Source organism: Suricata suricatta, chromosome 11 (genome assembly GCF_006229205.1).
Source record: "Suricata suricatta isolate VVHF042 chromosome 11, meerkat_22Aug2017_6uvM2_HiC, whole genome shotgun sequence".
Taxonomy (NCBI): Eukaryota; Metazoa; Chordata; class Mammalia; order Carnivora; family Herpestidae; genus Suricata; species Suricata suricatta.
The window spans coordinates 63,547,872-63,575,389 of record NC_043710.1 but is presented as its reverse complement, the minus strand read 5'-3'; the positions used below and the strand labels follow the sequence as shown (position 1 = coordinate 63,575,389).

General features: G+C 42.4%; 1 protein-coding gene across 3 annotated transcripts in view; it reads left to right on the top strand.

The window, feature by feature from the left end:
• The window catches only part of RAB30 (RAB30, member RAS oncogene family), an 80,711-nt gene that overhangs the window by 27,164 nt on the left and 26,029 nt on the right, over nucleotides 1-27,518 (top strand). The window contains exon 1 of one of the 3 annotated variants that reach the window (XM_029956594.1): nucleotides 7,228-7,284. The exons of the other annotated variants lie outside the window; for them this stretch is intronic. The gene's annotated coding sequence lies outside the window, so the exon portion shown is untranslated. Of the gene's footprint in view, nucleotides 1-7,227; nucleotides 7,285-27,518 lie in introns of those variants that run through there. 3 annotated transcript variants of the gene reach the window in all.

Genomic DNA, 27,518 nt, shown 5'->3' with positions numbered 1-27,518 from the left:
GAGATCATGGCCTGAGCCAAAGTCGGACGCTTAACTGACTGAGCCACCCAGGAGCCCCAAGGTTCTCACATTTTATCTCAGAAAGCTATATCCTTTGAACGTAGGCCCCTGTGTTGGTATGTATAAGTCAATACACAGCATTAATAATTGCTGCATATCACTTGGAGGAAGATTCAAACTAAATAAAGAAGGATTTCATTAAATTGTGAAAAAAACAGATTTAGGCTCTCTTGGTAAGAATCTTGAGGGATTTTGCAGGGAGAAGAGATGTATGTAATGCAAGATAGTCTTCTCATTTGTGGGCGTTTGAGAAATCCCTTAAAATAGAGAAACACATGAATATTTGTTTTCTAACAGAAAATAATTCAAAGCCCTGCCCATGTTTTCTTGCCAAAGCTTTTTGCTTTTCAAGCTTCAGCCAAACCGCCAGAAATTTTTTCTGATTATATCAGGGAGAAACCTCACTTAGCACTTGCTTGCCATTTCTTATCTGTTAATGATTGTTTCTTTTAACTATACCAGGGCATATCCCTGCTTTACTGCTACTTATAGCTACTCCACTTCCCCTTTCAATGGTCACCTTCAGAAAAAGGAGTAGGAGGTGGAGGACGCTCAAAAATGAGGATTTATTTTCACTGCATGGTAGTACGCGGTATTACCAGATAAATGTACAGTGCCACCATGTTCTGGAGATTAGGCCTGTGTTTTTTCTTTTGAAAATTTTCAAACAAGCAGCTTAGTGAAAAGAACATTCAAAAACTTTTCGATCTGCTAGTTAACATTTTGCCACCTAGGCTTTATTTTTTTCTGTATGCAGATTTACATTTTATGGGGGAGTCTGGGAGGCAAGAAATCATGATACTTTGTTTCTAAATACCTTCCTATTTCTCTCCAAAGTGTAAGGACCTTCTTCCCCATGCCCACAATAGCATTATTATGCCCTGGAAACTTAACATCGATTCCATGATGTTTAATATGTCCAATATGCCGTTTATATTTAAATCTTGCCTTCAATCGGTTGCCTTTTTGCTGTGTAACAAACCGTGCCCAAACTCTCTGGTTTGAAACAACCACCATTTATTAATGCTTGTGATTCTGTGGGTCACCTGGTCGGGGCTTGTAACGGGGATCAGGCTCAGCTGATCTTTGGCCAGGCCTCTTCCATCTGTGCAGTCGGTTGCTGGACCCACTGCGGGCTGGCTGCTCTACGCAGGCCTCCGTTGTGTCTGCCCTGGAGGGCCTCATCCTCATCCTCCAGCACGCGTCCACGCTTGCTTCCGTGGCCTGCAGGCAGATCCAAGAAAGAGTGGGAGTGTGCAAAATGTTTGAGGCCTGCGCTTGGAGCTAGTACAGCATAACTTTTGTTGCGGTCTCTTGGCCAGAGCAAACCACGAGTTCTTGATAGGAGGAACTGCAAAGTCATATTGCTCAGAGCCACGGATAAAGGGGAGTGAACAATGGCAGCCCTTTTTGCAGTCTATCGTACCCCTAATGTCCAAATAATAATAATGTTAATGATGTAATTGCTTTTTTCAAAGATCCAAAGATTACACATTAAATTTAGTTGTTTTGTATCTTTAGTGTCTCTCTGTTTTTTAGTCTTTTAATCTCTGATTGTCTTCTTTTTTTGTATTTTATGAAATTGATATTTTTAAGATTCTTAAGAATATCTCACAATGTAATTTGTCCACTTATGTCTTCATGATTAAATGGAGGTTAAATATTTCTGGCAAGAATTTTAAAGAGCTGACGTTGTATACCTCCCATTGCTTTACGAGGACAAGCCCAAAATGTTAATTTATCTCATTATTGCTGATGCTTAGTAGAGTCATTTGGCTGAAGTAGGGTCTGCCAGATTTTGCAATCATAAAGATGCCGTTTTCTGGAGATAGATGTACACTAAGTCTGGACATTTGGTGCCGAAGTTCTCCCAAATATATCAAGATATATTTATTAGATACCTACTGTTCATGTAGTCTTGCATTTAGTACTGTGGTAAATCTGAAAATGTGGAAGGGGTGTTGCCTGTCTAAAGGAATATGTAGTTTTCTTGAATTAAGTTATTTTTTAAAACCAAAAAAGAGTATAGGGGTGGTGTTTTTTTTTAGAAAGAGAGAGCAAAAGTGCAAGCAGGGGAGAGAGACAGGCAAAGGGAAGAGCCAAGCTTAAATAGGCTCCATGCGTGGTGCAGAGCCAGATACCCAGGAGTGGTGATTCTAAGTTAATAACTAGTTTATGAAAACTTTGTATTGATGCATCATGTACATAGAGAAAAGTGCACATATAAGTTTAATGGCTTGGGGCGCCTGGGTGGCTCAGTCAGTTAAGCGTCCAACTTTGGCCCAGGTCACAGTCTCATGGTTCATGGGTTTGAGCCCCACGTCGGACTCTGTGCTGACAGCTCAGAGCCTGGAGCCTGCCTTCAGATCCTGTGACTCCTTCTCTCTCTGACCCTCCCCTGCTCATGCTGTGTCTCTCTCTCAAAAGTAAATAAAAACATTAAAAAAATTTTTTTTTAAAGTATAATGGCTTGATAAGGTTTTCAAACTGAACACACCAGTGTACCCAGAACCCAGATTTCAGAAGCAGACATAAGATATAAGCACATCTCATTAAGTCTGATTTTTAACTGTGTAGAACTTATATCCAAATAATGGTTGTCTTTTTTCCATACCAATTAATTTATGAGTGGCCCAAGGAAATCAATATCATTTTAAGCTTAAAATGGTGTTCCCTAGCTTCATCAGTCTTGGGACCCATCCAGCTTGATTCAGAGTAACTTTCACATGGAGTGCTTGGGTGACTTAGTCAGTCAAGTGTCCAAATCTTGATTTAGGCTCAGGTCATGATCCCAGGGTCGTGGAATAGAGCCCTGTGACAGGCCATGCTCAGTGTGGAGCCTGCTTAAGATCCTCTTTGTCTCTGCCTCTGCCCGTCTCCCCCCTACATGCTTCCTTTATCTCTCTCTTAAAGAAAGACAAAGGGCAGAGTAGATTTCACAGTGTCCATTGTAATCTTTCCTCCTCCTTCCGCATCTCCCCGCAGAAGGTGACCTCTCCTTTCCCAAGGAGAGCCCTCCTGTGCATTCCATCCCACCCTGTCTGGACTTTTCTGGGGCTGGTCCTTCTTCTTCCTCCTCCTTGCCTCTCTTCCATCTATCATCGGTTTTCAGCTTCTCCTTTCCTTTGGTTCCTGCCCCTTACCTTCTATACTTAGAAATAGTCCTTCTGCTTCTCCTCACCAAGCTGCTATTCTCTCTCTTGCCTTTTTATCACCAAATTTCTTTTTTTTTTAAATTTTAAAGCATATTTATTTATTTAAGAGAGAGAGCACAAGTTGGGGAGGGACAGAGAGAGAGAGAGAGAGAGAGAGAGAGAGAGAAAGAGAGAGAACTCCAAACAAGCTGTACGCTGCCAGCCCAGAACCTGACATGGGAGTTGAACTCACAAAATGGAGAGATCATGACCTGAGCCAAAACCAAGAGTAGGACATTTAGCCAACTGAGCCATCCAAGGGCCCCACCACCAAATTTCTTAAAAGATTGCCTCCTCTTCCTCTGTTTTTCTTTTAAGTTTATTATTTTGAGAGAGAAAGACAAATAGCGTGAGTGGGAGGGGTATGGAGAAAGGGGAGAGAGAGAATCCCAAGCAGGCTCCTTACTGTCGCTGAAGAGCTCTATGTGGGGCTTGAACTCACAAACTGTGAGATCATGACTTGAGCCAAAACCAAGAGTCAGACACTTAACTGACTGAGCCAGGGGCCTCCCCACCTTCCTCTTTAGCCCATTCATCCAAATGCCCTTTGAAACTTGCTTTCTTTCCCCATAATTCTAGTGAAGTTCATAAGCAAACTCCTAGGTGTCAAGTCAGCCTTTTTAAAAGCCTTGTTCTCTTAGATTTCTGCTTCCTATTGAGGTCTTATTCATCTTTTCTTTGAGACTATTTCCCCCGTTGGCTTCTATTTGTGTGGTCTTAGTTTCAGCTACAGTTGGACTTCCCACAGAAAGAACAACAGTAATTCTGGCTTCTTTTGGTCTGAGAATGGCATTTCTTAAGACCTGTATTCATGGAGTATGGATCAATATCTTAGAATTTATCTGTGATTTGAAGATTGTGGTTTTCATGGCAACCTCTCAATTAAACTAATGTAAATTCTGTGTAACCCTAGTTTTTTTATGCTGTGCCTGGTAAGAACTCAATATATGTTTGCTGGAATTATTTAATCATTCAATTATTCATTTATATGTTGAATAAGTATTTACTAAATGTCTAGTCAGTGAATTGATTGTTAAATGCCACAGTGGGTTACATTTTTTAAAATATCTAAACATCTATCAAAATAAATATCTTTTTTTTTTTCATTTTTGTTGAGGTTTGCTTGTTTTTTCCTAACTTGAGCAATTACTAGCTCTATGACTCTTGGGTAAGTTATTTAAACTCTAGAAATCTTAACTCTTTAGTAGGGATAATAATAGTGTCTGTCTTCTGGAATGTTGTAAAGATTAGATGGAAAAAATGCACAGAGAGCACAGAGCACACGCGAGGAGATAGCAATGACTTGATAAATGTTTATTATTCTTATTGCTTGCTGTGATGGGTCAGTCCTGGACTTTGGTCCTCGCAGCAAACATCCTGAACTAGGTATTCGTCTTCCAATTTTTCAAAGAGAGAAACTGAGACTCAAGAAGAGGATTTTAATAACTTGCCCCAGGTCACAGAGCTAATAAATTGCCTATCTGGGATATCTGATTCATAGCTTGTACCTTTTACAAAACTATAAGGAAAACCTTTCAGCATCTTGTAGGATGCTGAAAAGTAAACTAGGAGTCTCTTTATAGTGGCTAAAGTCAACTAATATTGTTCTCATTTGCCTTCTAAAAGGTAGGACATACTAAGAAAGTTCTGCCTGGTTGGGAAAGCTTCAGTCCTAAATGGAAGATTAATAAAGATTTTATCTTAAAACCACAGAATTCTAGGGTTTAGTGGATTTTAGGTTTAGAAGGATTTGCCCACCCAATTATTGGATTTTCTCTCTAACCATCCAGCCAACGGGTCATTTGTTTTATTCTTTAACACTTCCAATGACAGAGAAGTCATTGTCACCCCAAGGCAGCTCATTCCCTTTTCCACACTCTCACCCTGTGCCTATCTTTCTCTCTCTAACATCCAGCTGAACCTCCCCTGCGTGTGCCTTCCGCCCATTAGTCCCAGCTGGATAGTGAAGGCCACATGAAATAAGTGGAACCCCTATTTCCTAAGGCAGCCTTTCAGATTCTTGCTGTTTACTCTTTATTTTCATTCCCAGCAGCTTCTCACCAGGTTGAATAGCTTCAAACTTTTCATTTACAGCTTTCCCAGAACAAACACAACTGGATCTACTCTATTTTTCTTCTTGGTGTGACAGAGAATAAAAACCATGCCTATCTCACGAACATTTTGCTTTTCCTCCAGTCTGTCTCATTGTACATGGTACCACCATCCACCCAGTTGGTCAGGCTAGGAACCTAGTAGTTTTTTCACACTCTTCTCATACAGTCCATCAGTTACTCTTTTCAATCCTATCTCCAAATACAAAATCCATCTCTACTACCATCTCCCTGGTATAAGCCACCATCATCTCTCCTCTGATTCCTTTAAAAAATTTTTTTAAGGTATTTATTTTTGAGAGAGAGAATGCGAGTGGAGGAGGAACAGAGAGACAGGGAGACATAAAATCTGACTCCAGCCTCCGAGCTGTCAGCACAGAACCTGATGTGGGGCTCGAACCCATGAACCGCAAGCAAGATCATGACCTGAGGTAAAGTTGGCTGCTGAACCAACTGAGCCACCTAGGCACTCCTCTCCCCTGATTCCTAACTCTTGCCCCCTTCTTGCACAAAGCAACAGAATAATCTCTTTAAAACACAAATCAGATCATCACCCCACCCACCCATTAAAACTCTTCTTTGACTTCTCATTATCCTTACAACAAAACCCAGTCTCTTTTGGCCGTCAGCAAGGCCCTGTGTCATCTGAAACATTCTTCCCTGTTGTTCGTTCAGTGTTAGTCCCTGGTGGCCTTTCTGTTCCCTAGACATGCCAAGCCTTTGCCTGCAGCCAGCCCCTGCACTTCTTGTTACTTCGGCCTGTGCTCTTTGCGGAGCTTTGCAAATGCTCACTCTAGTCTCTCAGGTTTCAGCTCGGATACCACTTCCTCAGAGAGGCCTGTTCTGATCACTCATCAGAGGCCTTAATCTCATTACTCTGTACCTGCCTTTCAGACCTGTACTGCCTCTCTTGAGAACATAAATTCTTCGGTGACTGGACATAGGCTGTCGCGTAAGCAGCCACAGCTTCTACAAGTGGTGTAGTCGCGGCCCATAGAAGGTGCTCAATAAACATCTGCAAGATAAATAAGTAGCCTCATGATTGACTGGATGTAAGGGTGCTGGAGGCATATTAAGAATGGATTTGCCACTTCCTGTGAGATTTGGGGTAAATCATGTTACCTCTCTGGGTTTCAGTTGCCTTATAAAGACAATCCTATCAAAAAAAAAAAAAGCAATCCTACCTACTTCACAGAATTTTGTGAATATTAATTAAGATATTGGCCGTGGAGGTACCTGCCATGGTCCCTGGCATATGGTAGGTGTTCAGTCTCCCACAAAGCCTGGTGCTTCATTGCAATGCGTAGAACCATTTTATCAGATTTGAACCTGATTGCTGGAACCCTTTCTGTGGTGTGCCAGGAGTGCATGACCCATAAGCTGCCTGCGACTCCCCTCGGTTACACCTGCCTGGCTGTGAAGGCAGTGCTAACTCTGGACATGCGTGGTTGTGCTGCGTGACGCTCAGTCTGATAACCCAGGAGTGCCAGACCCGGAGCCTTTCCTGGGGTGCTGAACACAGACTCCAAAAACCTAAGTGATCAAACCTGACATTGTGTGGCCCATCTCTTGTCAAGATGGATTGGGATGCTCTGTCTAGACAGTCGTCTCCTTTGGGAAATCACAGTTGCTCTGAGAGGAGGCACATGGTCTACTGTTAAGAATACCAAATAGGCCTGTGAGCTGTTGGGGAGGGGAGGAGTTGCTGTGAGGTGGGTGGGCCTGTGCCGCAGAGCCCACAAAAAGGAGCTGTCCGCTTCTGTACTCACAGCCTCTCGGAACCATGCTGGGAGCCTTCTCCTCCACATATGCAGTGTCAACAGAGCCCCCAGTCCCTGGGAAGGTGCAGATATCACTGCCAGCCTTCCCAGAGCCCGTGAGTCTGTGCCCCCACTGAGGAGTGCTGGAGGAATTGGAAGGTAACTCTGTCACATGGATAACCTGCTGGGAAGGGGGGCTGAAGTCTTCACACCGCTGGCTTGGTTGGTGTCTCCTGTAGGCTGTTAGGAGTGGGTATTTTAACATGAGGCTCTAGAATTAGATAGACCTAGATTCATATCCTGGCAATGTCATGACCTTGGCTGAGTGGCTTAACATCTCGCATTAGCTTCTCATCTCAAGTGGGGATAATAAGGACTCCCCATCTCATCCGGTCACTGTGAGGATCGGATGATACGGTACATGCAAAAATCTTAGTTTCGTTCCAGGCACATAGCTGGTGTTCAGTAAATCATCTTTCTCTTTATTAGGCAGGACAGGTTGGAATTTTGAGTTTGTGCCTGATGAGCCTCACCCATACTGAACTTCAGGCCTTGGTTCTCCGTTTGCCAGCTCTGTGCCTGGGACAACTTATCTAACCTCTCGGTCAGGGTTTTTATCTGTCACATGCAGTTTAGAATTCCCACCTCATAGGGAAGGTCGAATGAGATCAGAGCGCCTGACACATAGTAAGTGCTCAGAATATTCATTTTTTTCTACCTTTGGTTCTCGAGTATCTGAAATACGGTCCCTTTAAGCTTGTTAAGATTCCTCACTAGCCTTGTATGCAGCTGTGTTCAGACAGCTTTGGCAGAAGGAAAGGCCTTTTTTTTTTTTTTTAAATAGACTGTTTCATAATCTTTTGGCTCAGATCTGTTGCTGCTGTACCCTGTGCTTCTCAGGGTCCCTGGGTCCTCCTGCAATCAGCATGTGCTTTGCCTCTCACCTAAATGACCCTGAAAAGTGGCTGCCTTGGAAGATGTTGCTGAATGCAGAATGGATTTTCCTCCCTGCTCTTGGGGGTGAAACTAGCTCAGGGATTCTTAGCTGCAGGGGGAGGGGCCATTGGGCCTGGACTGCAGTTGGACATAGTGGCCAAGAGTTTTCTGGTTTTCATTAAAATTCTCTGGCTGTCTTCGGGATTGCTCATTGGATATGACCAGCGCTGGAGCTGGTTGTGCTGTTCTGTCGGCTACCCACACCCATCAAGTCACAGCAGCCCTGAGGACGAGAGAGAGAAAATTGAAGGTGGAGAACAGGGGTCTTGCTCAGCCATCTTTGTGATAGGAGCCCTCTGTCTACAACTACAGAGCTTGAGTGTTAGAAACTCTTAAATGCAGATGGGGAAACAGCCCCGCTGGGAATGGGTATCAGAGAGAGTCCTCTTATAGCTTATTCTTGATGACAGACCAGCTTTTCAGGGCAGATAGAGGTTTCCTGGCAGCTGTCAGAGGGTCCCTAAATGTTACATCAATGAATGAAGTCAGTCTGATCTAATCATTTTTCTCAGGTGCTTATACCCTTACATACCCAAGGGGATGAGGGTAGAGTGGCAGTTCTCTGAGGGTGACAGACTGAAGCAGAGAAGACTCCATTTTTAAGAGTTAATTTCTGGTAGTTAAAGAAATCTCACTTGCGATTAGAATTTGAATCTGAAAGTCTAGGTTCAAATGGTGACTCTGCTATTGACTTGTTCTGTGATCTCAAGCAACTTGCTTCCATGGGATAAATTATGTAAAGCTTGTGGCATATCGTATGTTCTCAGTAAGTGGTAGATGTTGTTATAAAGTGCGCTAGGTTTGACCTGTCACTCCAGCTCACCACGATATATCCCAATTCTGTCATCTAAAACATTTGTTCTACATCCCTCCCAGCTTTGTGTCATTTAAGAAATTGAGGCAAATGTGTTCCCTAGGGCAGGCTGAATCTTCTTCCACTGGAAAAATACATCAAAACCATATTATTATGTTTCCCAGTGAGACGCTCACAATGTCAGATATTCCATCGCTAGGTAAAGAAGAAAAAAAGGGTTTTTTCTGTCATTCTTGATGGATAGATTGTGAGAAGGCCATTTAATTGAATTTGGGTAAAAATGTCCCTTGATTCCCGAGAGAGCAGCACTGAGGCCACCATTTGCCTTCACAGTAAAACTCCATTTCCAGTGTTTTCTCCATTTACTCTCAAACCCTGTGTTCTAGCCACAGTGGCCTGCTCACAAAAAATTAATATGGAACATACCATATATACCAAAAAGTGTTCCAAATATGGATTTATGGCTCAAAGAACAATAAAATGAAAATTGCACATCCATCATTCAGCTTATAAAATGGAATGTTATTGGTACTTTAGAAGCTGCTTGTATACCTTCCACCCAAATCATGTCCCCTCCTCTCCTCACCACGGGCAGTGATTATCCTGAATTTTATGTTGATCATTCCTTATTTTTAAATGGTTTAACCACACATGTTTGTATTACTAAACTGTATATTGGTTAGTTTTTTAAAACAAGAAGCAAGTACAAATCTAGCAAGCTTTGTAAGAAAAGGGCAATAGTGCCACTATTAGGTCTAAAAATAAGCTGATTTGAGTTCATAGTTTGGTTTTGGCTTTCCCAGGGGTTACAAAAGGTCCTGATGGGGAAGTTGGTGGGCAAGGTTATAAGTGGATCCTAGGAAATTTAAAGCACACCATTATCAGGGCATATGAGGGGCTATAGTATGGGTGAGGCACTGGACATCTGGTAGGATCTGGTCACAGAGTAGAATGTTCTATCTTTTCTAGCTCTCATTTATCTGTGGCCTACCTCCAGCCCTCAGGGATTAGGTCAGAGCAAAACTCTTCTGTGGGATAAAGTGAATGCCATAAGCGAACTTGCATAGACAGCATGGAGGACATGAGCAGGTGCTTCATTAGCACAAGGTCAAGCAAATGGAATCAGAGGTCTGGACCAAGTTTACCTGTCGTTCTTTGCCAGGTTAAAAAGACAATATGCAGTACGATGTATGGAATTTTCTTGCCTAAAAATTGACCCCTAAATCTTATCAAGCCTCTAAAGCTAACTTTGATTTATTGGAAAGATGGAAGAAATTAAGTTATACTCTAAGGAAGCAAATAGATAAATGCAGACTGTTGGACAACTGATTTGACATTTGCAACAAGTCAGTGGCATAAAAAAATGATAATGTGACTTAAAAATTATAATCAGTGTAATTTATGAATCTTTTTTTGGATTCAGATAGTCTATGTATTAGTTTTCTATAGCTGCCGTAACAAAATACCACATACTGTGTAGCTTAAACAACAGAAATTTATTTTTTTTAACGTTGCTGGAGGCAATGATTGAGGTTCTGGCAGGCTGATTTTCCCTGAGGCCTCTCTCTCTGATTTAGAGATGGTTCACCATCTTCCTGCCTCTTCACATAGTTATCCCTCTGCACACACGGGGCCCCAGTGCCTCTCTGTATGTCCTAATCTGTTTTTTTTTTTTCTTATAAGGACATCAGTCATAGTGGATTAGGGACTACCCTAAAGGCCTCATTTTAATGAAGTTACTTCTTTAAAGGCCCTATCTCCAATTACAGTCACATTCTGAGTTACTGACACTTAGGGTTTCAACATATAAATTTGGGGATCAGGGTAGACTTGATTCAACCCATAACAGTCTATTTGTAAAAAAGTATTGTTGAAATGTTGGAGAGATTTTATTATGGACTGATATCAAGGGGCCACGGTTAATTTTTCTAGGTATGATGAGAGTACTGTGATATTAGAGAATGGGTAACGTAGAGGCAGGTTCTGAAGTACATAGAGATGAAATGATAGGATGTGGAATTTGTTATAAAACATTTAAACAAAGAAAAAATAGAAAAAGGCCAAAGTGTTCATATATTAAATCAGTGATGAGTATCATGGGCTTACTTTTAAGTATTGATCAAATATTGAAAATATTTAGATCAAGTATTGAATCAAATATTGAAAATATTTAGATCAACAATTCCAAGGAGGATTTAATGGCATTGGGGATTTTGGTGATGGCCATCTTCACTATGTCTGTCCCTTGAGTTTTCCTTTTCCTGTCTGGTTGGCTTCTTCATGTGGTAGTCATTTGGGGGGTCCTGTGATGACTGTCTCTACTCAGTCCTCTGTTTCTTGTATACCACTTGGTGAAGGACATCCTTCAGGAATGGAATCCTTAGGTGAATGGAATGTGAATTTCCAAGATTTTGTATACCTGAAAATACTTTTTGTTCCATTCTCATAGTTGATAGTTTGGGTGGAAATCATTTTCTTTCAGAATTTTGGAAAGTATTGCTTCATTGTCTTGTTTATATTGATGCTGTTGAGCAATTGAAAGCATTTGAATATCTGATCCTTTGTATATAGCGTGTTTGATTTTCTTCTTACTGACCACTTATACAGTCTTTTCTTTGTCTGCAGTTTTCTGAAATTTCACAGAAATTTCACACTGTGTTTTATGTGCTGGGCTTGTTGAATCTGGCAACCTCCACCCCTTAGCTCTTCGAAGTTTTATTGAATTATATTGTTATAATTTTTCTTTCTTTTTTCTGTTCTTTCTTGGGAATTTCTCTTAGTCAGATGTTGGACCTCCTATACTGATCCTCTGGAATATTCTTAACTTCTCTTGTTTTCCATATTTTTGTCTTGTTATTCTCCTCTCCAAAAGATTTTGTGAATTGAATCTTTCAGTCCTTTTATTGAGTTTTTTAAAAATTTCTGCTATTAAGTTGTCAATTTCCAAGAACTGTTTTTTTGTCCTTTTGGTGTTTCCTTTTTATAGCATCCTATTTTCATTTCATGGCTGCAATTTTATTTCATTTTTGTGAGAATATTAATGGTGTTTCCCTCCCACCTTTTTCCCTGCCTCACATAGTATCTGTTTCCTTCCAGTTGCTTTTTTGTGTCTGCTATGGTCTGTATCTTCATCAGAGGCTTTTCCAAGATATCACTCTGAATGTGATCCTTGGCTTTGTGGTCTCATTAAGGGTGGGGGACAAGGAGAAGGAGTGATTAAAAAAAACTGTCAAGACCTTGACATGGTAAGTGAAAGAAGCCACTCACAAAAGACCACATAGTGTATGATTTCATTTATATGAAATGCCCAGAACAGGCCAATCTATAAAGACAGAAAATAGATCAGTAGTTGCCAGCGGCTGGAGAGTGGGGGTTGAGGGGATTTGGATGGAGTGACTGCTGATGGGTATAAGGCTTTCTTTGGGGTCATGAAATGATCTAAAACCAATCATGGCAGTGGTTGTACAACTCTGCGACTATACTAAACACCACTGAATTGTACGCTTGAAAAGAGTGAATTGAGGGGCGCCTGGGTGGCTCAGTGGGTTCAGCATCCGACTTTGGCTCAGGCCATGATCTCGCAGTTCGTGAGTTCGATCCCTCTGTGAGGCTCTGTGCTGACAGCTCAGAGCCTGGACTCTGCTTCAGATTTTGTGTCTCCCCCTCTCTCTGCCCCTCCTATGCTCATGCTCTGTCTCTTAATAATAAATAAATGTTGGAAAAATTAAAAAATAATAAGAGTGAATTGAGTGAGTTATATCTTAATAAAACTTAATATTATATCTCAATAAACCATTCCATTACAACTTTGTGAATATACTAAAAATCATTTGAATTGTACACTACATTTTGAAGGGCAAATTGAGTATGTGAGTTATATAAAGCTGTCAAAAGCAAGCTGTCAAACCGGGTATGTGATGGAGATCATTAACTTCGGGCCTCACTGTAGTGTGATCTGAGTGGGCTGTTAGTGGGAGCCCCTGAGGCCCCATCTTCAAGTGTTTCTGTGGTCGCATTTACTGGGGAAGAGAGTCTTCCCCATTTCTTTGCTGGGAGGGGGAAGAGGGGAATCTCTAGAGGAGAGGAACTAGGAAAATCTGTTGTATTTCACCTTCAGCAGACATAGTGCCCTTGTCTTTTTTTTTATGTTCCCCTTTCACCACGCCAGGTACTCCTGGATCAGAGCCACGCTTACTTTTTATTATGGAACATTCCAAAGACTCAAAGTAGAGAGGATAGTGCAATGAAGCCTCATATTCCTATCACCCCGGTTCACCAGTGATCGCTACATGGACATCTTTGTTTCATCCGTGTCCCCCCTCAACCCTTTCCCCTAGATTCTTTTAAAACAAATACTAGACATTTCTGTTTTATGCTCTCTAGTGTCTAAGCCTCCAGAATTCTGCCAGTGAGGAGAAAGGTCTAGGGATTTAACTTCTTTCCAAGCAACTTTCACTGTTTTCTTTATTTTTACATCCTGTCCCTCTGCTCCAAGAGTGAGCGGCACTGCCAGTCCCGGGCCTGGCAAGGACTCTGGTTTCAGGCAGCCGCACACTCAGCTCTTCCTGCATCTGGTTTAGGATTCAGATTTCTAGAGTCTGCTGCTCATCTGTTTCCCAAGCTTCCAGAATTTGACACCATTATCATCTCTATCCCTGTACTTGAATGGTTTTGTTACTAGGAAAGAAAAAAGTCTCTGCTGAATATTTGTCGGGTTCCAGGAGTAAGTGAAAGTAGACGCAGCTGTGCAGCATATAGCTTCTTAGGAAGATCAGCTGCTGCCCCTCCCCTTCTTTTTTCCATTTTGTTTTATCCGACCACCTGAGTTTTTTAATTAAAAATTTTTTTAGTGTTTATTTATTTTGAGGGAGAGAGAGAGACAGGCTGCGAGCAGAGGAGGGGCAGAGAGAGGGGGAGACACAATCTGTCTCAGACAGAATCTGAAGCCTCAGCACAGAGCCTGATGTGGGGCTCGAACTCACTAACCACCAGATCATGATCTGAGCCGAAGCTGGACACTTAACCGGCTGAGCCACCCAGGGGCCCATATCCTACTTGATTCTACACAAACCTAGAACCCGACGGATCGGTAGGTAGGTAGGTAGATTTTCCAGGAAAGCGCCTTCTTCCTTCTGAGAACTGAGAGGAATCTTCTTATTATAACACACTTCTCTTCTGACCTGAAGCCCAGGCAGAGGGAAGGCATGCCTGCCTTTGTGCCTCGCTGGCGTTTTGCACTCACCTCTTATTATAGAATTGTTTGCTTGCACTTTGAGTGCTGCATTGCAGTGTGGTTACCTGCCTGTCTTCCCTGTTGGCCTGTGGGCAGGACTTGGGATCAGTGCTACATCTTGTTTCTCTCTTTATCAGGAGCACAGTGCCTGACTCCCAGTAAGCATTTGTTAGCTCACAGACTGGATAATTGAGCACTTCACCTCCTGGGTGAAGACAGAAAAGCGCACAATGCTCCTTTCCTCCTGGCCCTTTGCAGGCACTACTGTTTGCTAAATATTAAGGATGGAAACATGCCTAGTCTGCTTGTTGTTATGCAGTTTTGTTCCCTTTGCTTTCAAGTCTGGTGTTTTCTACCCAGTCAGCAGGTTGGAGGAGGAGGTGGGGGGGGAGGGCTGGGGGGGGCACTATGGAGCATAAACATCCTACCAAAGAAGGAATGGACTCTAGCAGAAATGCCTTCCCACTCTCCCTCAATAGAAAGACTTGTGGTCTGCCCACCGCTTCACACTAGAGGAGTCCGTTGGTTCTGTCTCAACAGCAACTTAGTTCTGCAAGGTCTTTCATTGCTTCTTCCTTTTGAACAAAATGCTAGAACTTTTTAAATCGCTGATTACATTGTTTAAAATATCTGTAGTTAAAATATGATCTAGCAGAGGTCCTGTTAAATGTTAAATATAAGTATACAACTTTAAAAGCATCACCTTTAACCTGTATTTTTTTTTTCAAGTATGTTCCTTAAAATGCTATATAGAGCCTCTTGGAGGAAAGAAATGGAGAACTATAGGTCAAACAAATTTGGGATTCTGGATTAAACACACTTAAGTGGGGTCCTGTACTTCAGGACTTGTCAGAGCCTTGCTACTACGCATTGTGAATGTCCTAGGGGGGCATGCAGTAGGCAGCGTTTCTTAAATTTACCTTACTTTTCATCGGAGGAGGAGCATTTCACTATGTTTTGTAGAAAACATACAAATATGAAAACAGCTGCTCAGCTCTTTGGGCTCCGGTTGAAATGCCAGTTCCCCTAAGGCTTTCCTGTATTCCCCCAGATATATATAACTTTATTCTTCTTTGAATTATCCTGTCTTCATTTGTCTTATTATCTCCCTACCTCTTTCCTTACCCCCTAGTAGATCATAAATTCCTTGTACATGTTGTGTCACTTCTTTTTTTTTTTAATGTTTATTTATTTATTTTGAGAGAGAGAGAGGGAAAGAGACAGATACAGAGAAAGGCAGAGAGAGAGGGAGAGAGAATCCCAAGCAGCGTGGAGCCTGACATGGGGCTTGAATCCACGAACTGTGAGATCATGATCTGAGCCGAAATCAAGTGTCAGATGCTTAATCGACTGAGCCACCCAGATGCCCTATAGACGTTGTGTCACTTCTACTGCATCAGGGACATTGCCTTGCACACAGGTGCTCAAGAAATGTATGCTGTACTGCACGGGTACCTTAGCTAAGTCATCCTCAGAGTTGAGAGGGCACTGGCAGGGGTGAGCACTCCAGACAGATCTGGAGCTTGGGACCTTCACCGATGAAGGACACGGATAGGAGAGAGGGCTCACAGCAAAGACACAAGATCCGTTGAAGAGCCTCGTCCTAAAGGACAGAATAGGAGAGCCAAATCAGGAGATGCTGAGAATATAAATCAAATGTACTGATGGCTGGCTGTATGCCAGACACCCTGTGGTAAACTTTGAATATTTAAAGTTAGTTTTCCATCCCTTCAAGTAGGTGATATTCTTCCTACTTGAGGGGTGAAGAAGCGGGCATCAGAATGGCGAAGCAGAAGTTAAGTACCTTTATGCAATAGGCACTATGCTGCTGGGGATGCAAAATGAATAAAGTTCAGTCCTTTCCTACAGGGAACCCTTGTTTCATGGAGTAGATAGTACTGTAAATATGTAAGCAGTGGGGGTAACTGCGGTGATGAAACTGATTAGGATGATATGGGGGAATCAAACGGGAGAACCTAACGTGGGGGGAGGGGGAGGTGATAAGCCCCCGAATAGCTTCCAGGGGGTGAGGGATACCCGAGCAAGGTGGCGTGAGGGTGCAGGGACTGAAGGCACCAAAGGCGAAGCATGGGGTGGGGTGAGAAAAATCGGGATGAATTCGTTGTCACCAGCGTAGGAAATGTGACGTAGGCTAAGGATGAGGAGAAGCTGACAGGATGTTGTAAACAGGTTGAAGCATTTCAGACCTGATTTTGAAAACCATGGGTTTGTGGAGTTTTCAGCCAAAGGGTGAACTGTCCAGCATATCTTATTTTATTTTTATTTATGTTTATTCGATTTTTAAAAGTTTATGTATTTTGAGCAAGACAGGGACAGTGCAAGGGAGGGAGGGGCAGAGAGGGAGGGAGAGAGAGAATCCCAAGTTAGGCTCTGCACTGGCTGTGTGGAGCCTGCTTGGGGCTTGAACTCACAAAACCATGAAATCATTACCTGAGCCAGAGACTTAACCGAATGAGCCCCCCAGGGGCCCCCCAGCATGTTTTAGATACATACCCCGATGGTAGGCAGTGGTAGTATTAGTCCCATTCTAGGTAGGGGAGTCAGGGTTCAGAAAGTGACTCACCCAAGATCACTGAGCTCATTAGAGTTGGAACAGAGCCACAATTTCAACTCAGGTCAATCTGAATCTTTGTACTGCTAAGCTACCTCTCAAAGTAACAATGGCCAACAGCTGTATTAAATTTCTGACTGAAAAGTATTTACTCTCCCTCTGAAACTTGAATCAGAGTTTTAAGATTTCATATTATGAAGAGCCAAATTTATGTGGTACTGGTACTTAGTGCTATAAAAGTCCAGAGAAGGAGAGATTAGGGAGGAATTCATGGGGGAGATGGCATCTGTATTGCCCTGAGAGAAGAGGTAAACTAGAACAGGTAACGGGAAGCCAGGTCAGAGAAAGGTGAGGCTGTGTGCCATGTGGGAGTGCAGGAGTGGGCCTGGGAAACAGCTGAGGAGAGGCCACTGTCTGAGATAGTCATGGTCACTTGCTGCCTGAGATGGCTGTGTAAGGAAGAGAGAAACAAATGATCACGTGCCTCAATGCCCACCTTTACTTTTTCAAAATAACTGGAGTTGAAAACATATTTTTATGACTTTATTATAGTCACTGGAGAGTTTATTCAGCAATATTCCCTTACACTGCGCTGTGATTTGTCTCAGTATCTGCATCCTCTCCTCAGCCCCACTCCGAGTATGTAAGGGAAACAACTGACGGTCCTGTAGGTAGTAGGGCCACAGCCAGATGTGCGAATGGAAATGCACTGTTTTCTTGGACTCTACTTTCCTTCTTCTTTCCTCTCTAAGCCATGTGACGAACTGAGCTTGCTGATAGAGAAGGGGATGTTTGTGTTGGCTCTCCCAAGTTCTTGTAAGACTCCTTCTAACTCACTACTGATTATCTCCAGAGCCTGGAATTGGCATCTTTTGTAAATGCCTCTGTGTTCATTACAGTGAATGCTATGAAGAAAGGATGCACTTAATGAGACAGAACGGATCCGGATTAGTATCCCAGCTTCCCAGCCTACCAGTTCTTCTACCTTGGGCACATTATGCATTTTGTTAAGATGAAGTCTTATAGATCTTTGATCTTGTAATTATGCCCCTTCTCTCTGCCCTCATCAGATTTACCCTCATCATGGGGTAATTCTCAGTAGCAAATAAGCATGCTCCAGTATTTCTCATCTGAAAATAAACAACCCCCCTCCCACCCAAAATCCCAAAATGTTTTCTAATTTTGTCTCTTAACTATTGCCAAATAAATTTATTATGTAGTTTATACCTCTGTGGCCATTATATCCCCCTCTAACTGTCCTTAAGTTTCTTTGTTCCTTTTCTCAGTAAAACTCCCAGGTTGTCCACAGTTTGGGCTTTGACAACTTTCCCTCACTCTAATCTCTCCCCATTGTTCCACCAGGACTATTGCCAATGTCAGTCATTGAATGACCTTCATGTGGCCAAGTTGAAGGCCACTGTTTTCTTTTAATCTTATTCATTTTCTGAGCAGCATTTGACAAGGCTGATTTCACTGTTTTCTTGGACTCTACTTTCCTTCTTCTTTCCTCTCTAAGCTCTTCTCCTTATCTCCCCCACCTCTAAATGGTCATGTGCTCCATGTTCTAAAATGGCTCCCTTCCCTTCTCTGAGATAGAGAATAGATGTCCTCTTCTAATCCAATGACTTTCAATAATATACATTTACTTATGACCTTGAATTTGTATCTTTATCCTCAAACTTCCTCTAGAAGTCCAGACTCATGTCCAGATAGATGCCTAAGAGGCACTGCACATTTAACATGGCCGGACGTGAACCCTTGACTTTCTTTCCACCTGAAACTTGTTCTTCCTTCAGTAAGTGGTGCTTACTGAGATTCTCTCCCCAAGTGCTCAAGCCAAAATATCTAGGCATTGCTTTTGATTTTTTTCTTTTTTCTCCATCATCATTCATTCCTTCAGCAAGTCTTATCTTCTCTGGCTTTAGAAACATTCCAAAATTATCACCTTCCCACACCTCCACCATCAGCACCCTAGTCCAAGCCATATCATCCTCCACCTAGACCACATGCAGTGACCTCCTATCTGGACTCCTTGCTTCTGCTTGTATCCATACCATTATACCCTTCATTACAGAGGTCAGAGAAATCTTTAAAACTGTTCATCAGTTTGTGCCACACTCCCTACTCGCCCCCTTGCAGCTGGCCTCCCATTGCACTCAGAATGAAATCCTCACTCCATGCCTTGGTGGATCAAGGTCTCTGGACCTGCCCCACATCACTCACTCAACCCTCCTCTTGCAGACTATGCACCAGCCTTACGGTGCTGGTTTTGGTTCCTTGAAGTTTCCAAGTCCATTCTCATTTTAGGGCCTTTGACTAGCTCTTCCTTCAGACTGAAATGCATGTGCCTGGCTCTTTCTTGTCCAAATCTCATTGTAAACACAGCCACATCAGAGAGGATTTCTCTGACGTCCCACTCCAAAATTGTTGTCTAGGGGCGCCTGGGTGGTTCAGTCCGTTAAGTTTCCAACTTTGGCTCCGGTCATGATCTCGTAATTCATGGGTTCGAGCACCATATCAGGCTCTGTGCTGACAGTTCAGAGCCTGGAGCCTTCTTTGGATTCTGTGTCTCCCTCTTTCTTTGTCTTTCCCTTGCTCATTCTCCCACTCTTTCTCTCTCTCTTCTCTTTCTCTCTCTCTAAAAAATAAACATTAAAAATTTTTTAAAATAGAGTGTCTAGTCACTCTGTGCCTTCTTATTTTAATTCTCTACCTGCACTTGTTGCTATCTGATATTTTTCTTTTCTTTAATGTATATGCTCATTTCTCCATTCATTATTCATTGCTCTGTTTACTGCCCAAGTAGAATGTATACTCTCTGAAGTGGGAGAACTTTGTTTATTGCTCTTTCCTCTGGCCCTGGATTGATCCTTGCACACGGTAGATGCTCACATCAATGGATGGGATGGGATGGGTTGGGCATGTTTTCTTCATCTGTAGAATGGAGAGCCTAATACTTATGTCTCAGAGTTGTTTACGACTTACGCTGTCAACCTTGATAATGCAGGTGAAGTGAATAGTTTTGTGTCCAGCATATTGTGTTTAATAAATAGAAAATATATTATTTTTTAAAGTATATTTATTATGAGAGAGAGGGAGAGAAAGTGCGAGTGAAGGAGGGACAGAGAGAGTAGGAGAGAGAGAGAATCCCAAGCAGCCTCTGCACTATTAGCACAGAGCCTGATGTGGGGATTGAACTCATGAACTGTGAGATCATGACCTGAGCTGAAGTCAGATGCTCAACTGACTGAGCCACCGAGGTGCCCCCAAAATATATTATTTTTTAAACATCTAGTTCATTATAGACATTCAACAAAGCTAATTCCCTTTCTTACAGTCTGGGTCCCCTATAGTATTTTATATTGAGACAACTTACACGCTTGACAAGGTCAAAGGTACTTCCCAATCAGCTATAATTCAACATTTTTTTTATGAAGAAAAGGTTTAAAAAATACTGTTCAATGAATAGTCAACATCAGTTAGTTTAGAACCATTATTAAGGTCACTTCTGTCCCCATCCCCTAGTATACACAGAGACAACTACATTATTACAACAATGTTTGGTTTGCTCCTGGGAAATCATAATTTTCTTCTTCTCTTTGGTTATAAGATCTTTTCCAATTAACTCTCCTTAGAGTCAAAGTGTTTTGGGATTTGACTTCCAAATCCTAGTGTTTAGGTTCTCTGAAAAGCATTCCAGCTTTTGTATGTTCCGATCAGTATTTATTTTGAATTTATTTAATAAATATTTAGGATTGACTGAGTGCCAGGCAATGAGAATACAGTTAAGAATTCATAGGGGCTTCTGTCTTTAAGGTCTAGTGGTGAAACAGGATATGTATATCAATGAGGATAAGAAAGTATCTATGCACAGAGTCTCAATAGAACATAGTGGAGGCACAAAGGAGGGAGTGGCTAATCCACCTGGAGGAGGAAGGAAGGTTTCAGAAATCTGTATTTGCTCATCAGCCAACAAGGAGAGAATGGCTGTGTGAGCAAAGGTGTGGAGGGATGAACCTGTCTTGGGGTCTGCCCTCAGGGAACCTGGCATGGCAATGTGATAGCAGTGGCTGTGGCAACTCAAAGGTCACAGGAAATAGCTAGAGAGGTGGGCAGGACCTAGGTCATCGATGGCTCTGTATGCCCTGCTAGAGAACTTGAACTTTCTCCAACAATAGCAATAACAGGAACAGCACCTAACATTTATTGAGTGCTTCTTATCTGCCAGACTTTATTCTTTGCTTTTTATTCCTTGCTTTAATACACACCATAGTCTTATGAGGTAGGTACTGTTATTATCCCTGTTCACAAATAAAGAGACACAACCAAGAGGAATGGGGAACCTGCCCAAAGCCGCTCAACATGTAAAGGGACAGAGGCAGGACTCGGTCGGGCAGTTTGGCTCCGAAGTTTGCTGTCTTCACCAGGGCACTGTACTTCCTCTCCCAGACAGCTTTGTGTGGGCAGCTGGGAGCCCCTGAGGAGACTGAAGTGTGGATTGACGTGGTCACGTTGTTGCAGGGGAATTGCACTGCATCTTGTACATGGGTTAGCTGCTAAAAGCCTCGAAGGCAAAAAATGCAGCTACCTTCCTCCTTGAAGTGAGGAGTATTTGAGCAAGGTTTGCCACGTAAGCAGTGGCGACTCATGTCACACTCAGCCCAAGGCTGCAGCTTTTCACCCCAGCCTTGGGACAGAAAGCAGTCTCTGGTAGCATGCAAGGAAGAGATGAATAGTTGGTTTGTGTGGAGGGATCCTCTTGTTTGAAAAGCACAAAAGCGCCACACCTCTGCAGAAACTGAGCCCCTCTGCAGCTCTGCCTCCCCTCTCACTCTTGCTGGGGCCCACGCTCATTTCATGGGTGGCAGAGAGCCCGGGCGCTGCTTAGTGAGTTTCCCTGTCTTCGTGTCTCTCCCCAGAGGAGTCCTTGTGGCATGGAGGGGAACAGGGCAGTTGCTGCCAAGGTATGAGAGGTTGGCCCCAGTGAAGTCAGGACAGCTAGACTGGAGAATAAGGATGTGAGAGATTAAAAGGAGGTAAAATATTCCCGACCTCATGACTGATTGGATTTGTTCCCTTCAAGGTTTTTTTTCTGATTTGAAAACATTGTATTTTTTGTCTTCCAAGTCTGGTAAAATTCCTTCTAAATTTCCCACTATGTCAGCCTTGGTAACACAGTATTCCTCCTGCTCCTGACCTGTGACTACTGAAATAGACTGAAGAGTCTTCAGTGAGTGTTTATGGAAATTTGATCAATTCATCTACTTTGACAATGGTGCAACACATCTGTTTTTTTGCTTACAAATAGACATTGTGTGAGGTGAGTTCTCTTGAAAGCACTTGAAAAAACCCACTGCTCTGTTCTCTTGCAGGACTTATGGTAAGTTCACTGATTATTTTATAACTGCATTAAAGAAAACATCGGCATGATTATAGTGATAAAAACCAAACCAAACCACCCAGTGCATAGGAAAGAAACAGGGAGGAGGAACATGTCAAAATGCTGACAGCAATTGTGTTCCTTTTGGTAATTTATTTTCCTCTTCCCTGTGTTTTCCAAGTTTTAAAAAATGTGTCTATGGTGCATGCAAACCTTGTAAAAAAAAAAAAAAAAGCACAAAACTTAAAAAGTAAAAGCTCCCTGTAATCCCATAATCCTAACATGACATGCTCTTACCTTTAAAATGTCCTTGTTCACATACGTGCTTATTCTTCATAGCTGCAGTCCTGACAAATGCAGCTTTGTGTATTCTTTTTATTTTATAGCCTATTGTCAACATTATTTCATATTTCCACATAGTTTTCATAATTGGCATTTCTAATGGCTGCCCCACATTCCATGGTGTTGATGTTCCGTACTGAACTATCCCCTGTTAGACATTTGGATTATTTCCAGTTCTTTTAGATAAGATGTAATGAACATTTTTGTGCATTTAGCATTTTGAGATTGTTCAGTTCTTTCCTTAAAGTGACTTCCCAGCAGTGAGCTCATGGCATGAAAGATTTGAACTCTGTTAACGGATTTTGGTTTGTACCTAGTAAGAGGCTGTTTTCTAGAAGAGCCAACTGAATGTGGATGGTTACTAGCTGTGTGCATGTGTATCTGTCCCAAGTTCCCCTCTCTAGTATTGAGCCTCTATGTTTTTTTATTAATTTTTTTAACATTCATATTTGAGAGACAAAGATAGAGCTTGAGTGGGGGAAAAGTAGAGAGAGAGGAGGTGGAGGGGAGACACAGAATCCGAAGCAGGATCCAGGCTCTGAGCTGTCAGCCTCGAGCCCAATGCAGGGCTCATGGACGGTGAGATCATGACCTGACCTGAGGTGGATCATGCAGCCAACTGAGTCATCCAGGGGCCTAGAGCCTCTATGATATTTTAATAAGGTGTATTATTTCTGTCATGTTTATTGAAGAAAACCTTTAAAAAGATGTATATAAAGAAGAAAACAAACTATCCATAATCCCACTGCTCAGAGGTAAGCATTTTAAAACTGTGCTTCCTGGGACACCTGGGTGGCTCAGTAGGTAGAGCATCTGGCTTCGGCTCAGGTCATGATCTCACAATTCATGGGTTCAAGCCCCGTGTCAGGCTCTGTGCTGACAGCTAGCTCAGAGCCTGGAGCCTGCTTCAGATTCTGTGTCTCCCTCTCTCTCTGACCCTCCCCTGCTCGCACTGTCTCTCTCTGTCCTTCAAAAATAAATAAAAACATAAAATGTACTTCCTTCAAAGTATATATTTCATAATGTTACATCATGTGGCTCAAAAAATACAAAACTATAACCTCTTTTCTATTTTTGGATAGCGATTTTACTCCTTTCTCCATTCTGGGATCAATTCTAAGTAATATTGGAATGAGCTTTCTTCTGAATAAATCTTTGTATACATCTTGGAATGATTCCTTAAGAAATTCCCAGAAGCAGAATTATTGGATCAAAGATTATGGACATTGTGAAGGCTTTTGAAGAATACTGAAAACTTGCTGTTGAAGAAAGCTGTGCCACTTTATATATTTCATCTGTTTTGAAGTCCATGGCAGGCTGGCTGGGGGACAGCTAAGCCTTGGACTAGGTCTGAGCCAGGTTGCTGTGGCAGGGACAGAGGTGGTGCCAAGGGGGGAATTCAAGCTACATTTCTGACAGAACATCTGTAGGCACTGGTGACAGATGGCTTAGGGCATGCTGTGTGTGCCCGTGTGTCTTAGGGGGCCATGCTGAGTGAGAATTTCTACTCCATCTTTTGCATAGGAATTTTCTAGAATGCAAATAACATAATTTACAGGAAAGTACTTAGCAAACTTGAGGTGCTCTAGAGCACCTAAAAGTATTGATAATAACGGTAAGTAAGAAATCTACCCCCCCGCCCCCACCCCCATGCCCAAACAGGGCCCTTTCAAGGATGAAGTGGCTGGTGTATGTCAAGTACATAGGCTGTAGCCAAATAGTTGTTCTCTTGAGTGACACAGGAGCTAGCACAAACCTGAGAGACCAACTTGGGAGAATTTCTGTATTTTATTGTCACCCGTCTGAGCCCCAGAGCATGGGACACTTGCTTCCCCTTCACTTTTTCTCATGCTTCCAGTGAGGAGGGAATCTGTTTAAACAGCTGCAGGAAGGGTCCAGCCTGGAATGACAGGCTTCTGGCAGGGAAGGAGACACCTCTGTCCTTGAAAGGCCTTGGGTCTCTAAGGCTGAGGGAAGTGTTTGAGCCCACTTGTGGGCTGCAGCCCTGCCCCCTGGCTGCCTGGCATGGGTATTGTGTGCTCAGCCTGCGGGGAGGAGACTGAAGATGCTGATAAGGAGGCCCTTCCGGTCCAGCCAAACTGGCGCAGGAAAGCTTCTGCAGAGGAAAGATTAGACACATCCCCCAACTTAGAGAACACAAAGGGGAGGGCATTGGGACAAACCCCCGGAGCTCTTTGAGGGCGATATTGTTTATTGTTGGAGAAGGATGACGGAGGGAGCCCAGCCTGCTTGTGCAGAAGACGGAAGCAGCAAGTTGGTCTGGAAAGGCCTTTTTTAGATCAGTTCAGCAAACATGTTTTGCATATAGAAGCCACCCATCTTGGAAAGAGATTAATGAATGGGAGGGGTATCTTTCTTTTCCCCCAGGAAACAAGGTGCCAATATTTCCCAACGCATCCAAGACTCCTAGCCAAGCACCTGCGCCCCGGTGCTTTGGTACAAAACAAACTGGTGCTGCTGCCTGGGGAGCTGACTGACTGGGGGCCCAAGTGGCTCTGTCGCAGTGGCGCTCCCTCCTCCTCTCACCTCTGCGGAAAATCAAATCTGTGCTCAGTACAGCGATGATTTCTTACTATGGAAAGTGAAAGAGTGCAGTTACTTCAGCAAGAGAATTCAGACATTTGCGTCAATTAGTACTGATGAATGCTGTTTCGTGGATTCACTTTCATTTCCCTTACATGCTTGGTTTCCCAAATCTATTGTGTATTTCTAGGAAATAGGAAACTATAAAAGGTCATATATACAAAGAGTAAAATAAAATATTTTACTGTCTTGCTTTCTGAGAATGATATTGTGGAGCTCTCAGGCCAACCTTATCTTTTATTTTTATTTTCCACATGTATTAAAGAAACCTTCCCAAGCCCTGCTTTTGAGCTCTTTGCCATCCGTGGGTCCATGTCAGCCTCCCTGGTGCTTACACCTGGGGCCTTGCCCAGTAGGGATTTATATTTGTAAGCCTTGTTTGTCCTGGAGGCAGATCTGATTTAGAGTCAGGGGACCCTTAGTGCTCTTTTGGCTCTCTTGTTCACATGTTGTATGGCTTGAGGCAAGTCCCTCTTTGGGTTCCAAATCCCCATTCTGTAAAATGGGGAGAACAAGATAGGCTCCTCCCCCTTCCTCAGGAGGATTCTGTATCTGAGTGCAGTGAGTAATTTCTGAGCTGTAATACACGATACAGATGTGTGAGAGTTTTGTTTTTACCGGTGAAATAAATAGACTATTGATCTATCTGTTGGTTTTGGTTGTCGTAGGATGGATGCTTGGTTTTGAAGGCAGTTGGTATGAAAGAATGAGCCCACCATGCAGGTCCTGAGTGCTGGGACCGGGCGAGAAAGCCATGGCCCACACTGCGGCATGGAAAGGACAACCCCTCAGGCTGGGCAGGGCATTTCTTCCCTGTCACGTGAAGGGGTGCAGCAGAGCAAAGAGAAAGACAGCCAGATAGAAACAAAGCACCCTCCTAAATGGATTTTTTTTAGAAAGGACTTCTCTTACTGTTTTAGGAAAATCGTCTTGCCTTTCAAGTGCTACCGCAGACCGAATGCAAGGTCGGAACACAATTTGTTAAGAGCTGGAGATGATTCCCTTTCCTAGAGCTGGATACTACAGCATCTTCAGATTCAAACACTGTTCATAGTTTTCTTTAATATCTTTCTGGAGATATTTATCTGGAGAGAAATAATTAAATGCCCCCTTTCATACGATACACTCCATTTCCTACCTTGCCTCTTTCACTTAACGCATCTTGTAGATGTCCATGGTAGGCTGCATGGTATATTGATGTATAGTTTTCATAATTTTACAACCATTTTCCTGCTGATGGACTTTCAGGTTGTTTTCATATTTGTTAGTACAAACATTGTTGCAATGAATATCCTACTACATGTGTCTTTGTACACATGTATTATGTAAGTAGGATAGATTTGGAGAAGTCGAATTGCTGGGTCAGAGGGTTTGTAATAGCCTTTTTAGTTTTAAATCAATATTGCCCTCCATAGAGGTTGCACTGATTTACTTCCTACCAGTGGTATACCCATGCCCCGTTTCTCCATTCTCTCCCTGAACTTCGCCAGTCTGAAATGAAAAATGGCTTCTGATTACGAATTTGTGATAGTTTCCATTATAAATTATAATCTTAATTGCTTAGAATTATAATTATAAATTAATTAGAGTTTGAATGTACTCTTAGGAGTCAAGCTGATCATTTAAAAAATATGTAAGTGCCATTTTTATTCCCCTTCTTGTAAAGTGTCTGCTCATGTCCTTTGTCCATTTTTTTCTATTGATTTTTTCAATTTTTCTTATTGATTTATAGGATTTCTTTAAGCATTTAAGGAAATTAGCCCTTAGTTACATGTATTTCAGATATTTTAATCAGTTCATCTTTTATTCTGCCATGCAGCATTTTTTTTCTTTTTTTTTAGAGAGAGAGAGTGTGTGTGCACAGGTGCAGGAGAAGGGCAAAGGAAAGGCTCCGCTCTCAGCACGGAGCCAGATGCAGGGTTCAATCCCATAACCCAGGGATCATGACCTAAGCCAAAATCAAAAGCTAACACTCAACCGACTGAGCCATCTAGGCACCCCATGCCATGAAGAATATTTTAAAAATTTAGTTAGTCAAATTGGTCAGTCTGTTTATTTTATGGCCCTGATTTTGAGTAATTCTTAGAAAGCCTTTCCTACTTTAAGATTTTACAGAGACCATGCTTTCTTCTAGTACTCTAATGTTTTCATTTTTCAAAATCCAAATCTTTAATCCATCTGGAATTTATTTTAGTATACGGAATGAGACAGAGTTCCAACTTAATTTTTTCCCAGAAAGACGTGGGTTTTGAATCCTGGCAGTTTTACTCATTAGCTGTGTGATTTTGATGGAGGCTTACAGATTCCTCTTCTGTAAGCTGAGGGTAATAATAATAGTACCTACCTCCTAGGGTTGTGAGGTTTGAGTGAGTATGTACATGTAGAAGAGTATCTGGCACATAATAAGCATTGAATTAAGTGTCAGCTATTATTATTAACAGTGATAGAACGT